The following is a 16,436-nucleotide window of genomic DNA, read 5'->3' as shown; positions in this document are numbered from 1 at the left end:
CAGAGATAGATATGAGACTCTATTTTGGCTCTCTACTCTTCCCCCTCTGCTACTGTCTTCACTAATGGATGTACCTCTTCAGGCTTCGAAAGCTCTAATGGAAACTGGCAAGGGTGCCCAATTAAATTTTTGCCCTAGCGCTCGAGCCTCCGGCTGAAAGTATAGTAATTACTCTATACTCAATAATTGGCAACTCATCCCACAAAATTAGTATTTTTGCGGATGACGTCCTGTTATGAATTCTAGAGCCTTTAAACTCTCTTCCTGCCCTTCATGGGAAGCTACAGGAATATTCAGATGTCTTATATTATAAATGAAATACTAGTAAAATGGAGGCCCTTCCTCTAGGTCTTCCATCGGAAACTGTCACTGAACCTAAGGGGTTGTATAATTACTCATGGCAGACCAGCTCACTAAAATAGGGATTAATTTCACATTGTAAAAAACATTATTGAATGTACTGTAATTACAGTCCTCTATTAATGGCTTCTGCTGAGCTGACGAGAGACTGGATGTTGCATGATGTATCTTGGCTTGGGAGAATTGTGGCGGTTAAAGTGGTATTGCTACCAAAACTAATGTATCTATTTAGATGCATCCCAAAATCCCTCCCAAAATCTATATTGAACAAATTTAACCAACTTTTGGCTAAATACATTTGGAAAGGGGCCAAATCTAAGATCGCTAAGAAAATTTTGCTTTGTTCTAAGCTAGATGGGGGAGTTGCTTATCCAGATATTGAAACCTATTATGCTTAATGTATGCTGAATCAGGCTAGAGATTGGTTTACTACTAAACACCCAAAACCGTGGGTGACTCTAGAAAGAATATATGCCCACTATATCCCTATGGCAGACCTACTGTGGCTTCTGCTGTTTGAAACGCGGAATTGCTCTGCCCTCTGCAAATCTATCAAACTAACCCTTGATATCTGGCATCAGTAGAAGGGGTAGTGTTACCAGCTCCCATGTTATCCCTTAAAGCTTTGAAGGCTTTAATCCCTAACTTACCACTGGATAGGTTGATTACATGGGGCATAATGTCAGTGTGCGATCTATATATTGGGGATAATTTTGTTGTCTTCACTCATCTACAAAATGATTTTAACATTCCAAGACAGGACTTTTTTTAATTTATTTTCAGATAAGGAGCTGGCTTAAGTCCAACCTTCCTATGTCTTCTAAAAAAACGTCTTTCCCTGCCTTCCTTAAAATTAGGGCAAGCACCCCTTCACATAAAGGGGGCATATCATGGTGGTACACACATTTACTTTAGGCACATAGTGAACTCCCAAACTTTGTGGGAAAGAGATTTAAACAAAACACTGAAGGAAGAAGACTGGGAAGATATATTTAAGTTCTGTTTTGGGATCTCTCGCTGTATAAATCTTTCTGAAAAGTTTTTTAAGCTTATCCATACAGCCTACTTCCCCCCCGGATAGGCTGCATAGGCTTTGGCCATCAACCTCTAACTTGTGTTGGAGGAAATGTGGAAACATCGGGGATTTTTACCATATATTCTGGGCGTGCCCTTCTCTGCAACCTCTCTGGAAGTCTTTCAGATGATGGGCTTAATTGTAAACCAAACTATCCTCCCGGACCCAGCACTAGCATTGCTTCATATTTTCCCATCATATCTCACATTAGCTGACAGATACATCTTAGGACATGTCCTTATTGCCAATAAAGCTGTTATTGCCAAACTGTGGAAAACCGATACAATTCCCTCGATTTAGCCTATTCGCAACAAAATACAGCCATTTTGTATACAAGACCACTGGTGCCAAATACTCTTCCTCTCCAAACTCGATTGTCATGAAATGGTTTGGATGGTCTCTTTTCATTGATAAAATGGGCTTCTTGACCATTTACAGCAGCCCTGCCGACTTAACTGTACCAAGTTCTCAGTGAATACCTGACTCTTTTTGTTTATTGCTTTAAGGGCGGGATGTACTAACGGGAAAATGCGGTAAAACCCCCGTTTTACCGCATTTTCCGATGTACTATTACCCGGCCGCCACGTCACCGAATTGTAGGGTATCGCCACCTTTGGGTGGCGATACCCTATAGAAGCCTATGGGCTTCTTTTCGCCACCGCCCGCCGCCTCCGCCGAAAAACCCGCTGACCCCCCTGTCCCCCTCCCTCTGGATTACCTGGTCCAGGTCCTCCTGGACCCGGAAGGTAACACATATATCCCCCTAGTGACGCAGCCGACGTCCTTCCGGCTGCAGGGGGGAGAAGGAGGCGCTGGGGAAAGCCTGCTTAGCTGTCCCCGGCGTGAGGGATGCAGGAGGGGGCAGGGAGGTGACGGAGACCCCCCGCACACCACATTCCAGGTATCGCAGGGGGCCTACATCACCACATCGCGATGCCAGCCGCATATGTTAGTACATATGCGCTGGCATCACGGCGGACAGGCGGTGAAGGGCGGCAATGTATATTAATACATCCCGCCCTTAATGTTCTTTGTAGACTCAAACAATATCAAAGGAGTAGCTCCTGGTTGATACGATATATGTGATAATTGTTATTTTTGTCATTTACTGTTTTTCTACTTTGTTTCCCCCCTATTATTTTGACGAAAAACTTGCAATAAAAACCTAATGTTTAAAAAAAATTAGAACAATATTCTAAAATTGTTTTTAGCGAAGGAAAAATGGTAGTTATATATTAAATTCAGATTGATTTTCAAGGTCCCAGAATTTATGTATTGTAGAAATCTACATAAAGAGCCCAGTCCCCATTTTATTGTGCCATAGGTGTTATGCCCCATACACACTGTATGATATGCAGCACCACCTATATCATTAAAATCGATGAACCCTCTGGGTAAACACCAAACAATATCATTCAGTGACATCACTGGGACCCCCGCCAAACACAATATTGTCAGATTTGATTGCATGTTCAGACAATAGGGGTTATCATTAACCATCCGCTGGAGCATGCATCAGTATAGTGGGTACACACTGAATGATATTGTTAACGATATCGTTATCATGCATATAGGTAATGAGAATCGTATAGTGTGTACCCTACTTTAAATCCATGAAAGAATGTTTGTATATATGACACCGCAATCAGGGCCTAATTCAGACTGAATCGCAGGGCAAATTTGTTTTCAAAATGGGCAAAGCTATGTGCACTGCAGGTGGGGCTGATGTAACATGTGCAAAGTTAGATTTGGATAGGATGTGATGAAAATGAAATCTGACAGTATTTATCATGCACAGAAACAAATAACTCACAAAAATCTAACTCTCTCTCCACAAGTTACATTTGTCACACCTGCAGTGCAACATGGTTTTCTCATTTCGAATTAGACCCTCAGATTGGAACAAATACATTTCTAAATGCTAAGGGCCAGATGTATCAAGCTTCAAAAGTGATAAAATCAAGAGTGATAAACAACCAACCAATCAGCTCCTACATGTTATTTTTCAAACCCAGCCTGTGTAATTGTAGGAGCTGATTGGCTGGTTGTTTATCAGGGATGCAGTTAAAATCCCGGCGGTCGGGATCCCGGCGTTCAGAATCCCGACGCCGGAATCCCGACCGCTGAAATCCCGACACATTCTCCCTCCTGGGGTGTCCACGACACCCCTGGAGGGAGAATAAATTAGTGTGCCGAGCGTAGCGAGGCACCGGGCCCGCTGCGCGGCGAGCGCAGCGAGCCCGCAAGGGGGGGCGATCCTCGTCCCCCCCTTGTCGGGATTTTGGCTGTCGGGATTCCGGCGTCGGGATTCTGAACGCCGGGATCCCGACCGCCGGGATTCAGTACTGAATCCGTTTATCACTCTCCATCTCTCTATCACTGTTTAAAGCTTGATACATCTGGCCCTAATTGATGTACAAGTAATCTTTATTATTTGCACATTCTATGGGGGAAATTTACTAAGATGGGAGTTCCATTTCACATGGGATGTTGCTATGGGCAACTAATCAGATACTGTATTTTATCTTCTAGAGCAGGGCTGGGCAACACCGGCCCTCCAGATGTTAATGAACTACACATCCCAGGATGCTTTGCATTAGTTTTGCTATGTGGCCATGCTGAAACTGATGCAAGGCATGCTGGGATGTGTAGTTCATCAACATCTGGAGGGCCGGTGTTGCCCAGCCCTGTTCTAGAGTCTAGAAGATAATAGACATGAGCTGATTGGTTGCCCATAGCAACATCCCATATGAAATGGAACTTCCATCTTAGTGAATTTCCCTCTATGTGTGGACATCAATTTCAGGAACAATAGAAATATAGTTATGAGTCACTTCCAGGTGCAGAAAACCTGTTTCATTCAAATCATCTGTTTTGTAGATGCACAAGAAATCATAACTAAAAGAGAAAAGAAGGGAAAGGGGGGACATGATAGAAACTTTCAAATATATCAAGGGCTTTAACAAGGTACAGGTGGGAGACATTCTTCACAGAAAGAGGAGCAACAGAACACGAGGACATGCACTGACACTAGAGGGAGGAAGATTCAGAGGAAATGTGAGGAAGAATTACTTCACAGAAAGAGTAGTAGATACTGTAAGTGGAATAGCCTCCCAACAGAGGTGGTAGACGCAAATACAGTAGTACAATTTAAACATGCTTGGGATAGGCATATTGATATCCTTACAAAAAAATAAGGATCAAATATGGTTTGAGGTAACATGTTTAAAAAGGTGCAGACTAGATGGGCCAAGTGGTTCTTATCTGCCGTCAAATTCTATGTTTGTATAACCTATGATATATTCATGAGCAATGTTTTGCTTTACAGTATTCACTACAGTTTTGTCAGTCGCTTGTGGTACATTCTCCAAGCATATCTCACGTTTCCTGAAAGAACATACCAACACACCCAATGTTGTGAAGAATCCTCCCCACGTTGTTGTTGCTCTTGGGAAATAAGCTTCCCTTAACTTGGACAAGTGTATTGTGGCACAAGACACTGTTTCAGTCAGTTACCACCTTGTCAGCTAAATCTTTTTGGTAACACCACTTTATACTTTGGACAAAGGGGGGCCCTAGACTGCACACCCTGTAATGAGAGGTGCTACCTTGCTGAGATTTTTAGCTATATGCAAGACAGAGGGGGTTTGCGGGTGCACTATGCTATCATTACTGCTAACATGTATTCCTTTTATAATTCATTTATGAGGATGTTAGCATACATTTGGCCAAATATATCTACCTGCTCTCCACGTTAAGGTCTCCTCATTAGAGCAGGTCCCTAGCACTATGGGGTTCATGCCTGGGGCGCAGGGCACCCCCAAGCCAGTCCAGCAAAACCACCCAGGGCATCACATAAATAAAATATAGCTGTGAAGTGTAATAGAGTGTAAAGTGTCATAGAATGTAGGGTATGTGTAAGCAACTAATAGTGATAAAGGGTGTGTCAAAAAAATATGTGAAAAAATACATATAAAAAAGACATACAGTACATAGAAAAATGATGATATGTTTATGTGAGTCTATGTGTATAGTAGCGATGCCCTGGAGTGGTCCAGCCAGACAAGCTCAAGGGGGCCCCGCACCCAGACAATTACCCCAAGAAAACTGACATTTATAAATTATTAGGACTTCATATTTACCTACTTTGTGGCTGTGCCATCTGGGAGGGGAAAGAATCAAGGGTCTGCGTGTCACCATGAGGACTTCCTGACCTGGCAGCCCCCACTTCTATTTGTTCTCTGAGCAAGGTGAGGTTTACAAAGCTTGCCTCTGTGGGGAACTGATGTTGGATCCTAGGTTGCAATGTTGGCTGCAACCTGGGATAAAACATACAAGAAGAAATGTATATTGTTTTATTCTGGTATACGGGATCCTGTGTCCACTACATTTTGTTCTATTTGTATGTTCTGGGAGTGGTAACCCTGAGTGTGATGCAGTGAGGCAGCCTCAGGGCTCGGTATATATTCTATACTTGTATATATACATGCAGGAGTTGTCTCCTTACTGAGGCCCTTATTCTGATCTGTGCGGAAATTCCCGCATTCTTACGGAGCGGTCCGCACGCCACGGTGTTTTTCCGCATGCGGCCATCGTCCGTAGAAACGCCCACGTGTCCTCCGCATTCGGACGGACTCACTCTTTAAGAACAGGGCGTGTTTACGGACGACATACAAACCATGCGTGTGCGGGAGAAACACTCCGATTCGGCACGGTATTACAGAGTATTACAGAGTATGCTCGGGAATACCGCATCCGACCGGGAGCCAAGCGGTGCTACCGCACGTAAGCGGAGTATTTACGCCAAACAACCCACTATGAAGTATCTTCTGCAAGACATCACATGACCCACTGTCCATCTGTGTGCTATTATATTTTTGTTTTATTATTATTTATTTTGCTGCATTCCTGCCATGTTGTTTATAGTTGTGATGTTTAATTTTATGGTCATTGCATGACAGTGGCATTGAGTGTGACATGAATATAAATAAATGTGTTTACTTTACCCAAAATGTGTGGTTTCATGAGTACATGTCGAATACACATGTGTATTGCTAGTATTAATATTCTGTCATGTCAATTGTTAGCAGTTTTTAAGTGTCTGAGAAGTACAGCATATGTGGCTGATGAGTAAGGTTTCCTTGAAGCAGCAATCGTTTCAATTAAAGCACTGACAAGCGTCCTATTAGTGAGTAATGAGTAAAGGAGTAGATTGTATTGGGTTCAGGTGTTAATGGTTGTAGTCATTAGGCGTACGTTCGCCTACCGCATGAACGAGTGGTGTCCGCAAAGCAATAGTACACTTGTGGACACCGCACATTTCAGCCCTTTTTGCTCGCGTGCATTCGGAGTGGTTTCCGAATGTACGCCCCCCAACATAAGTGTACTCCCCCGTGTCCGCCCATGTTTCCGCCCCGTTTTGCCCACTTTGAAACTACGCCCATGTGTCATTCCGCATGACGCCCATAATACGCCCCTATTTCCCGACTGATTGCGGTGACCAGTTTTGGACGGGCTTTGTCCGAACTGGTACCGAGTCAAGGCGTGGCACATGCGCGTTGCGTTCTCTACGCATGCGCAGACGCCGTAAAGACGCAATCCGTAAGAACGCGGTAAAGTCCGCATCAATCAGAATAAGGGCCTGAGACCTCTCCTACATGCCCCTCCAAGAACTGAGATGGAAATTCAATGCTGCTTGCATGCATCGTTCCATTAGTTCCTCACACAACACTAACTGAAACTCACAGGAATCATAGAGAATTGTGGCTTTCTTTTAATTAGTGGCTTCAACTTTAGCCTGAGTTTTTAACATTCTGTAGATCCGTTCATGGAAGCTTTTTATTAATAGGAATAAACCCTATATTTGACAATACAGACCTTTTCTTCGGATATAGGCTTATTCTTGCATTTATAAGCAAAACTCTTAGGGCCAGATGCACTAAGCTTCAAAAGTGATAACATGGAGAGTGATAAACAACCAACCAATCCGTTCTTGCCTGAGATTTTTCAAACACAGCCTGTGACATGGCAGTTAGGAGCTGATTGGCTGGCTGTTTATCACTCTCCATTTTATCACTTTTGAAGCTTAGTGCATCTGGCCCTTAATCCAATGTTTCTGTGAGAGATCCTTAAAATATCTGTTTTGGGTGCAATATTTAACTAAACGGTACTTGTGTAGTTTCACGGTGGCAGTTACGTAGTTAGCGTAGCATCCCTTTCAGAATTGGCATCGTGTTTCTGTGACCAGCGTAGTCAGTCAGAAGTAGCGTGCTGTGTTCCCGCGACCAGCATAGTCAGCGTAGGCAGTATGTAGTTAGTGTAGCTTCCCTGGCACCCTCTGAACCATTGTGCTGCCCTGACCTTCTTTCCACAGCTGCGGATGCGGCAGCGCCACATTCGCTCCCTGACATTTAGCCTCATAGGGTGGCCATTGGGGCAGGTCTGTTTGTCAGGCAGAAATTTGTGGCTTTGTAGAAAAGCCACCGACTCCTCCTCCATCTGTGGCAGGTTGAAAGAGTGAGCTTTTCAGCAGCCGTGACTGAAATGGGTCTGACCTCACAGAATCTAACAGCTGGTCTGACTCTCACAGAATATAACAGATGACTGACTACGCTAACTGCGTACCACTAAATCTACCAGCTGACTGACTACACTACGCTGTCTGTGGGAACACTACGCTGCATCTGGAAGGGACGCTGGCTGCGCTAAGCGGCCGCGAGAACAAGACAGTATTTCTGGCAGGGACACTACTTCTGACTAACTACGATACTAGAACAAGAAGCTGTTTCTGACAGGGATGCTAGTTCTGACTAACTAAGATGACTACGCTAGTTGCGGGAACACTGCGCCGATTCTGACAGGGACGCTACGCTAACTACGTACTGCCTACTCTGACTATGCTGGTCGCGGGAACACGAAAATGCCCATGAATCCTATTTTAGACCATCCCCCCATCCAAGGACCCGAAAATAGAGGCGGCTGTATGTCATGGAGGCGGGACTTGGTGATGTCAGCCTCACCCTGCCCCCATAACTAAGCCTCTTCCCGCACCCCATTCACTCCTCTCCGGGCTTCTCCCGGAGAGGAGTTTGCCAAAGTCGGCAAGTATGGTCTAATCATTAATCTTAACATTTACTTCACCAAAAACCGCTTCTTTATTGATGCCAATTCCTCACTGCACCTACAAGATTCCCATTAGTTTGCCTTTTCCTTGCACATAATCCTCTCTCTGGAAACTCATTCCTGTGCACCCTGCTACCTTATTTTAGAAATAATGTAAGCTATAATAACAATAGAATATTTGAGGGAATAGCAGACAGAAACAGAAGTTGTGAAATGGCTGAAATGTAAAGGAAATAACATTGTGGTTAGGGAGATTGGCTAAATGCTGGGGAATGAGGTGCGAGAAGTTCAATGAATAAATGGAGTATTGACTTTAGCAGGTGACAGGAAACTGTATGAAGATCACAGGCACTTAGGAAACACAGTGTAGTAGTTCATACATCTCTTACTCCGTGTAACTCAAATTTTGTGACTAGAAGCCAGCAAACAGTTCTTTATTTCATTCTGTTTTGTTCAGGAAAAATTACCTACTGTATATTCCATGCTTATGGCACGGTACAATTGAGCTGAACCCTCTAGTCACAATAAATTGTTCAGGGTCGGTTTTACCAATGGGAATAGTTTGTTGCGGATGCAAGCTGCATCTATTAGCTTAGCACAGTGGTTCCCAAACTGTGTGCCGTGGCTCCCTGGGGTGCCTCGGGACACATGCAGGGGTGCCGCGGCTTGGTGGTCCAGGACCAACTCAAATTATTAATGGTTAATTATTTATGAGCAAAACCAGTGCTGGTGGCTGCCAATCATAGAATGTGTACAAACAGAAGCAAATCCTGTCCTTTACCACATAACTGCCACTAAGAATCGCATATAAACCCAATCAAATTAATTTTTTTTGGACCTAGGGGTGCCGTGAAAAAAATTCTGATTCTCTAGGGTGCCGTGAATCAAAAAAGATTGGGAACCCCTGGCTTAGCATATCTGTATATACTATTGTATTGTGGTTTGACACATAAACAGGTTTAATCAGGAAAGGGGTGATATAGTAGCATATATATATATATATATATATATATATATATAAATAAATATATATATATATATATATATATATATATATATATATATATATATATATATATATATATATATATATATATATATAGCAAACACAAAGACTGGCAACAATCCACAGGCTCCAATGCTGTAATACAGGGCTGGGCAACACCGGCCCTCCAGATGTTAATGAACTACACATCCCAGGATGCTTTGAGATAGTTTTGCTATGTGGCCATGTTGAAACTGATGCAAGGCATGCTGGGATGTGTAGTTCATCAACATCTGGAGAGCCGGTGTTGCCCAGCCCTGCTGTAATACTTCACTGGGTGCCCTTATACTAACAATAATGCAGATGGGGGGGGGGGGGGTACGGCAATCTCAGATAAGAGATACACTTACAAGCAGGCTGCTACCTGCCGATATGAAATAAAATCGTTCCTTTGAACCTATACAGTTGGAGTGCCGCCTGCCTTATTGGAGCTGTTTGTCGGCGCATAAGGAACCCAGTGTATATTACATTTCCGAGGAAGGCACCACGGAATTTACTTTGGATCAGCAGCAGTGCCGAACTACCTTACCTGTATATATGTAATGCGAATGTGTTTATGTTTGCCGTTGAATTTGAGTTATTACTCTCTGACCCGTCCACTAGGGGGCACATGTTGATGTACACCAGGTACATTGACAACGTGTTCCTGTTGTGGACGGGCGGAGAGGAGTGTTTTGTCCAACTCATGGCTCATGTGAATAACAACAGCCCGTTCATTAAGTTTACGTACACCCACCATCGGGAGTGTCTACACTTTTTGGATGTCCAGGTCCAGTTAAAAAATGGCAAAATTAACACCAAGGTGTTTAATAAACCCACCGATCGCAATACGCTGCTGCGATCAACAAGCTACCACCCTCTGGCCCTGAAAAGAGGCCTACCCCTGTCGCATTAGTGAGCGATTTCTCCACAGTACACCCCATCTTGCAGGGCGATTGTCAGTACAGACAAAGATTTACCCATCTTTAGGGAGAAACGACCCATCTTGGCTTACACCCGAGGAAGGAACCTTAAAGATCGTTTAGTTAGATCTGATATCACAGGATTGGGAAAAAGTTTACATCCAAATGTGTATGTCAAACCTGCTGGGTACTATAGTTGTCATAATTGCATTACATGCAAATTTATAATCCCATGCAAGACATTCACACATCCCAACTGTGACAAAAATTACAATATCAGGTTTGTTCTTACCTGTGACACCACGCATGTGGTCTACATGATTAAGTGACTGTGTGGCCTTAGTTATGTAGGCCAAACAACCTGTAAGTTCAAACAACGGATGGCAGGTCAAAGGTCCTCCATTGGGTTGGCCTTGAAGGGTCGGGATATCGATCAACCAGTTGCCAGGCACTTCAGGGAGGCCGGCCACTCCCTGGAGTCATTAAGGTATTTTATGATCGATCATGTGCCCTTATCATTGAGGAGTGGCGATCGGGCGATGTCCCTTTTGGTGAAAGAGTCACAATGGAAAGTCCGCCTGGGAACAACTAGTCCTGGTGGACTCAATGAAATAATTAATTGGAACAGCTTAATTTGATATGACAGAAGGAGGGGGTAGTTGCCTTTTTGCCCCACATCATAATTCCCTTGGTAGGGAGCATTATGGCTCTTGTTGTCTTATAATATGAGACTCCAGGTCCACTATGTCCTGATTTGATTGTGCCTATGAATTTGTAATTCTCAGGATGTTATACTTGTTCTAAGAAGGCACCTGAGCATGTCGCGCATGTGAGTATAAAGTATAACAATTTTATTTTACTAATTCATAAAAGCTTGGCGTGACGGAGCATGTCCACGCTGTCCTGCTAACTACAGCCGCAGAAGCCACCGTCCTGGGGAAGCCTTAGTGTGCCGATGATGGACGCTGGTGATACCATACAGATTGTTTTAATCCTCTGTGTACGTGAGCTTTTATGAATTAGTAAAATTGTTACACTTTATACTCACATGCGCGCCTCCTCCCATTTCTTTTCTACATGTGCCTAAAATCCAGAGGTTGGAGATAGCCAACAGCCGTGACCCTGCATTGTAGATCCCCCTAAATGTTCAAAAGTTTTTTTTTTTTTTACAAAATAACAAATTTCCATTCACTGCTGATTATGTGTTGATAAAGTCCACTGGAAAACTGATCTGCAACACATTTTTACAATAACAGTGATGTAGTATACAGTACAGTACTATATGTCATTTATCACAACTCCCTGGTTTTATACTTATGAAGCTCACATACTTTTTACCTGGAAGAAATTAAAGGTCCACCTTTTTGTCTTCAGTACCCGACATTAATGTTTGAATTTCCAAAGATTTGGAAATCCTTTCATCCTCAGGAAATGATTCTTTCTGGCTGTTTTCCCAGAAGTATAGTATTTTACTAGTCACCTTTATGACTTGTTTATGGTGGTTAGAAGGCAGCATATATGGATTTCCTATTCACAAAGTACTGATTGTCAAATTGCTTTAATTTCCAAGTTATCTAGCCAAACATAATATATATGTTATATAAGTAAAAACATTTAATTTCAAAATATATATTCATTTACGTGGGAACTCCCAGTATCAACACTCTAAACAGTTACTCAAATTAACTACTGCAAGGGTCAAGCGGAAATGTGACTGTATGCATACAGATAGGGGGTTATTCTGATTCACTCGCAAAGGCAAATTCCCTCTGAAATGGATAAAACCATGTGGACTGCAGCTGGGGCAGATGTAACTTGTGCAGAGAGAATTAGATTTGGGTGGGCTTTACTTCAAAGTGAGATCTATATTGCAGTGTAAAAATAAAGCAGCCAGTATTTTCAAAATAACTCACCCAAATCTAAATCTCTCTGCACAAGTCACATCTGCCACCCCCCCCCCTGCAGTGCACATGGTTTTGCCCATTTGAGAAGGAATTTGCCTTTGCAAGTGAACCAGCCCATTACAACTGTAAGTGCAAAATGTGCACTTTAATGTAGCTTTCACATCACACTTTTAAAACGGTATATTGCCGTTTTTTTGCCTTTTAAAACATTTAAGGCTGCAGTGTGAAAGTGTCATTGTTGAAATACCATTTAAAGTTAACTGGTATTTCAACACGTTTAAAAAGCAGAGTCCTACCCGTTTTAAAGCCAATTCAGAGCCGTTTTTTGTGCTGTCTGAATGGCACTGAAATGGTATTTAGTAAAAAATAAAGGTTAGAGCACTGTGATAGGCTGTCCCTTGTCTTGTGTCCCTTCCCTGAACCAGGAAATAAGCTGTGGGTAGAAACGTGTTCAGAGGTTAAACGGCTTGACTGGTGATGTGAATGGAATTTAAACGGTATGTTTAAATGGTAATCTGCTGCAATATGAACACTAGACCCGTTTAAAATACCATTTAAAATTACAGTTTTTCAAAACGTTTCAAAATGTTTTATGTGATGTGAAAGCTACATAATACTGGAATTGTCATTATGATGTATTTTACTTGTGTGTTGATTTAAAGTAAGTTACTGATGATTATGACAATTACATTAAAATGAAGTCCTTAAGGTATCAAAACAGTTAATGTGCTATTATTCATCCTGGATTTGAGAACTTTTGAAGCATGACAAGCTGGTGTGTTTGCATGTGCGTCCCACACCATGCACTCTGCTATAAATGAAGCAAAAATAGAGCTTAAAACAAGAAGGATAAAACAATCCATCATTAATCACTGTGGGGAACACAATAGCTATTCTACTAACACTTGTATCAAATACCTAATGGAATGCATTTTGCCTGTAAGGGGACTTTATTAAACAACTGATACAGGTTTAGTATCCCTTATCCAAAATGATAGGGAGCAGAAGAATTTTGGATAACGGATTATTCCGTATTTTGGAATATTTTTATATTTGAATGATGTATCCTGAGGTATCTTGCATTTATGTTGTATAAACACATCAAACACATGAAATACACAAACATATATTTTATTTGTGCATGAAACAAGGTTTTAAAACATGAAACAAAGATCGAATACAATCTCAGGTACTGAATTTGAATGCCAAGCAATCATGTCCTAACATATTTAGTGCCAGTTACCTGTTCCCCAGCAGTGCCAGTTACAGAAGTACCCAGTAGGTTTTTAGCAAAAAAATAAAAAATAAAAGTACATTTTGGAGACTATGGTTTTGGATAATTTGGATAAGGGATATTTGGATAAGGGATACTCAACCTGTACTAAAATGAACAAAACTACTCATTAATTAAACAGTGACTTAACCTTAACAGAAAAATATATACACTAGGTATATCAGGCGCAGCCAATTAAGTACTAATCAAAAAATCACAGCACTAGTTCTATATTTATGCTGCTCCCAAGTGAAATAAATTCGATTAAGGACTAAAAACACTAAATAAAGAGAGCGCACTGTGTTGATCCATTCAATTTAATAAAAAAGAATATAAAAAATTATACACATACCCATACATATAAAATTATAATTATAAAAACAGTAGATATTCAGCATTAATATCTCAGTAAATTTGATGTCTCAATAAATTTGATATTAGCGCTTTCTATGATTTATTATCACAGTCCCTTTAATCTGGTGATTAATAGAAAAGTCAATTTTCCATATTAATTTGTTTGACTCCGTTTGTTAAGTATGACAGTTCAAGTGTCTTATAAGATTTCTTTACACTCCAATAGTAAGAAAACTCTGTTGATTATAATTACCAGAGACCACGCTTGATGTGAGGTGACCCCAGCGGGGTGTAAGGGCTTGTAACGGGGAACTTCATCCCCTTCAACCGGCGGGGCTCTGTTGTGATTGGAGCCTTCGTCGGGAGCAGACAGTAGCTCTCCCATCTCCCGCTGTCCTCTAGATGTTTGGAGAGAGAGGAGGACGTCACACTCACCGGCCCAATGTTCGCGCTGCAGGGGATCGCCGCAGGTCACTCCCAGCGTTTAGGCTTGCGATGCGAAGGTCTCAGGATTATTGCAGATTAGGAGATGAAACAAAGCAGGGGGCTGTAGATTCAATGCTGATAGCAGGCTTGTACTGGCTTGACGCGTTTCTCCGTCCACAATGGCTGACGGTTTCCTCATAAGCTGGAGAGTTGTACTGCTGTCTTGGTTTAAAAAGGTAGTATGGCCAATCACCATCCAGGGTTGATTATATTACACCTGTGTTCTTAATTAGATCACCTTGTCCATAGGTGTATTTTGGCAGGCATTTGTATTATATCTAATTACATCCACATATTTTTATGTTATAACAAAATAATAATAATCATAATGGCATCATTGAGCGTCACTATATTTAATATATTTAATTTAAATATAGTGACGCTCATTGACGCCATTATGATTATTATTATTTTGTGGTAAAACTATGTATATATACTATTGTTCTTAAGATATTCACAGCATGAATGATGTAACATAAGAATGTGGATGTAATTAGATATAATACAAACGCCTGCCAAAATACACCTATGTACACGGTGATCTAATTAAGAACACAGGTGTAATATAATCAACCCTGGATGGTGATTGGCCATACCTTTTTAAACCAAGACAGCAGTACAACTCTCCAGCTTCTGAGGAAACCGTCAGTCATTGTGGATGGAGAAACGCGTCAAGCCAGTACAAGCCTGCTATCAGCATTGAATCTACAGCCCCCTGCTTTGTTTCATCTCCTATTCTGCATTACTCCTGAGACCTTCGCTTCGCAAGCCTAAACGCTGGGAGTGACCTGCGGTGATCCCCTACAGCGCGAACATCGGGCCAGTGAGTGTGACGTCCTCCTCTCTCTCCAAACATCTAGAAGACAGCGGGAGACGGGAGAGCTACTGCCTGCTCCCAACGGAGGCTCCAATTACAACAGAGCCCCGCCGGTTGAATTGGATGAAGTTCCCCGTTACAAGCCCTTACACCCCGCTGGTGTCACCTCACATCAAGCGTGGTCTCTGGTAATTATAATCAACTGAGTTTTCTTACTAATTGGAGTGTAAAGAAATCTTATAAGACACTTGAATTGTCATACTTAACAAACTGAGCCAAACAAATTATATGGAGAATTTACTTTTCTATTAATCACCAGATTAAAGGGACTGTGATAATAAATCATAGAAAGCGCTAATATCAAATTTATTGAGACATCAGACTTAACCTTAACAAATACATTCCCTAAAAGAAGAAATATATATTGAATGGAATACTACAATCGAATCATTACCAAAGAATAATAATAATATAAAAAAAAACACTTAGATAAAGGGCAGAGGCAATGTAACAAGAGAAGCACAAAAAAAATCATTTTATGAAAACACAAAAGTTGTCAGAAAAGCTATAGTTTATTAAAGCAAACAATTTACTTGGATAGCCAGAGGCCAAGTGTGGTGTGACAGCACAGAGAATGAAACTAGTTATCTTTTACCCTTTCTGTAATATACCATGCAGCGTTTCGTTTAAACATTTCCCTTCTGTAGATGATGTTCTGTTTATAAAATGCCTGCTTATTGTGTGATTTGAGAACATGGACCCTAAAGGTGCCCATACACGGTGCAAGAGTGCTGTGCAATGCGATGCGCGCTCCTGCGGGCATCCCATCGCACAGCACATAAAGTCTGTGCAGCCCGTGCTTTTTGAACTAGGTCCCGATTGCATCACACGCCAATCGCATGCAAATTGCATGCAATCCGATCTAGTTCACAACGCACAGGAATATTGCACCGTGTATGGCCACCTTAAGTAAATTCTGTAGCCACAAGGATGTGATAGGTATCATCCAAATATTTAGGTATACAGAATAATATGGTGTCTGTCATTGGAGCCCTAAAAACTGTATACAAATTTGAGGGGCAAATGTATGAAGCAGTC

General features: G+C 41.8%; 1 protein-coding gene across 3 annotated transcripts in view; it reads right to left on the bottom strand.

Moving 5' to 3' along the window:
* HMGCLL1 (3-hydroxy-3-methylglutaryl-CoA lyase like 1) overlaps window positions 1-16,436 on the bottom strand; it is a 176,451-nt gene that overhangs the window by 136,673 nt on the left and 23,342 nt on the right. Inside the window, exon 1 of one of the 3 annotated variants that reach the window (XM_083177322.1) lies at window positions 5,578-5,700. The exons of the other annotated variants lie outside the window; for them this stretch is intronic. The gene's annotated coding sequence lies outside the window, so the exon portion shown is untranslated. Of the gene's footprint in view, window positions 1-5,577; window positions 5,701-16,436 lie in introns of those variants that run through there. 3 annotated transcript variants of the gene reach the window in all.

The sequence above is a fragment of the Crinia signifera genome, chromosome 3, assembly GCF_055691185.1.
Source record: "Crinia signifera chromosome 3, ASM5569118v1, whole genome shotgun sequence".
NCBI classification, from domain to species: Eukaryota; Metazoa; Chordata; class Amphibia; order Anura; family Myobatrachidae; genus Crinia; species Crinia signifera.
This window is presented reverse-complemented; position numbering and strand designations above follow the sequence as displayed.